This window comes from Hylobates moloch, unplaced genomic scaffold (genome assembly GCF_009828535.3).
Source record: "Hylobates moloch isolate HMO894 unplaced genomic scaffold, HMol_V3 SCAFFOLD_1, whole genome shotgun sequence".
Taxonomy (NCBI): domain Eukaryota; kingdom Metazoa; phylum Chordata; class Mammalia; order Primates; family Hylobatidae; genus Hylobates; species Hylobates moloch.
Genome location: NW_026652276.1, coordinates 26,206,263 through 26,208,603, shown reverse-complemented (window position 1 = coordinate 26,208,603; position 2,341 = coordinate 26,206,263). Strand labels below are relative to the sequence as shown.

At 34.7% G+C, this 2,341-nt stretch overlaps 1 pseudogene; it reads right to left on the bottom strand.

Annotated features, from left to right (window-relative positions):
- Positions 1 to 283: 283 nt before the first annotated feature.
- On the bottom strand, positions 284 to 356 carry LOC116809882 (U7 small nuclear RNA; annotated as a pseudogene).
- Positions 357 to 2,341: the final 1,985 nt, after the last annotated feature.

Sequence of the window (2,341 nt, the reverse complement as noted above, 5' to 3'; positions counted from 1 at the left end):
CAAAAGAACACACATAATTTTTAAAAGAAACGAATGGAAATCTGCAAAAAAAGATAAAATCTGAAAAATTAATGGATTGGTTAAATAACAGATTGGACTCTGATGAAGAGAAAATTAGCTAACTGGAAAAAAAATCCTAGCATATTACTTTGAATGTAGCATGGAGAGACTTTTTTAAATGTAAAAAACATAAAAGGTGGAAAGTAAGCAAGATGAAAGATGGTGTGCATAGGAGCCAAGAGAAAACTTCCCTTTAGAAGTTTTGCTGAAAAATCAACTAGAAAAAGGCAGATTATTTATTTTATTTTATTTATTTATTTGCCTGCTAGACAAATTCTAAAAGAGCTTTAACACTGCCAAAAGGCAGGTTAATAGGAGAAAGGCATACAAGTGTATTAGCATGCACAGGAGACATACAGAGATTTGAAAAGCAGGATGCTTGATGCTTTTATACCATCTTGAAGTTACAGAAATAACAGGGGCTCAGAGAATGGCCCAAACCAGGTTTTGATGGTAAATCAGGTTATGATGGCAAGACCAGGTTATGGGAGGAATAGAGAGGAAGCCTGGCTAGTAAAGGTGGTACCTCACAGGTGGCAGACCTCAGAGAGAATAGGTAGTAAGTGTTTCTTTCAGGCCCTTAACTGTGTCAAACTCTCAGTTAATTTTTCCTAAACTGGACAAGGGAGAGCCTCAGAGAAAGCCTAGCTTTGTCAATGCAGACTTTCTCTACAGAAGCAAATCTCCCTACAAAAGACAGATTTTCAGCTATTCTTATAGTTCCAGGCCTTCTGCACAGCCATCTTGAAGTATATAAAAGAAGTATATTTGGGGGGTGAAATATTTTAGTTTCCTTCAAGTGAAAGGTCCAAGATACATCTGTTTAATAGGATTTCTAGAAAGGATTATAGAGAAAATAAAGAAAATTCAAAGAGGTGATGTCTGGAATTGACACAAATCCTCACATCGAAGAGGGTGTGCAAAGAGGCCAGAAAGGGAAAAATAGAAATAAATCTGCACTTAAATACATCAAAGCAAAACTGTGTAGTGTCAAAAAGAGAATATCTTAAAATCAGTGGAAAATAAAAAATGGAATAATTGGACTTACAGCAGACTTCTCAAAAGCAACAACAGAGGCCAGAGGAAAATGAAATCATATCTTCAAGTATAATTTCAACCTAGAATCCTTTATCAAGCTAAGTTGTTATTCAAGAATGAAAGCAAAGTAAAAATAAATGTTGAAATCAACAAAGTATAAGAAATACCAATCACAGGCCCTCGTAAGATAAAAGGAAATTAAATTGAAGAAAGAATGGCAACAAAAGGACTATTAAACAAAAAAGTTGGTAAATATGTTCGGGCATGGTGGTGTGCGCCTATAGTCCCAGCTACTTTGGAAGCTGAGGCAGGACAACTTTAGCCCAGAAGTTCAAGGCTGCAGTGAGCTATGATTGAGTTACTGCACTCCAGCACTCCAGCCTGGGCAACTGAGTGAGACCTCACTTGAAAAAAAAAGTGTAAATAAAAATAAACATTGAATGTAAAAAACTTCTAATATTTCATTTGAAGAGTTTAAAAATAAGGTAGAGCTGAAATGTCAGTGTGAAAAATATGATTGCTTACAATCAAAATGTACTAAGGTCTTTTTCTTGTTCAGAAGGATTCACTTTACACTGTGTAAGTCAAGTACATGTGTCAAAAGTGTAGAGGTAATCACCATAAAAAATAGGCTGCAAAAGAATGTAAAACTTCTAAATCAGTACTAAAAACATAAAATTTGATCAATTCAAAGAAAGGAGAGAAAAGGAAATAAAAACATAAGATATAGATATATATACACACATATATATACACACACATACATATATATATATCCATAGGTTATTGGGGAACAGGTAGTGTTTCGTTACATAAGTAAGTTATTTAGTGGTGATTTGTGAGATTTTGGTGCACCCATCACCTGAGCAGTGTACATTGCACCCTATTTGTAGTATTTTATCCCTCAACCCCTTCCCACCCTTGCCCCCCGAGTCTCCAAAGTCCATTGTGTCATTCTTATGCCTTTGCATCTTCATAGCTTAATTCCCACTTATGAGTGAGAACATAACGATGTTTGGTTTTTCATTCCTGAATTACTTCACTTAGAATAATAGTCTCCAATCTCATCCAGATTGCTGCAAATGCTATTAATTCATTCCTTTTTATGGCTGAGTAGTATTCCATTGTGTGTATGTGTGTCAAAGTGTACAGGTAATCACTAAAAAAAAAAATAGACCGCAGAAGAATATAAAACTTCTAAATCAGTACTAAAAACATAGATATATATATCACAGTTTCTTTC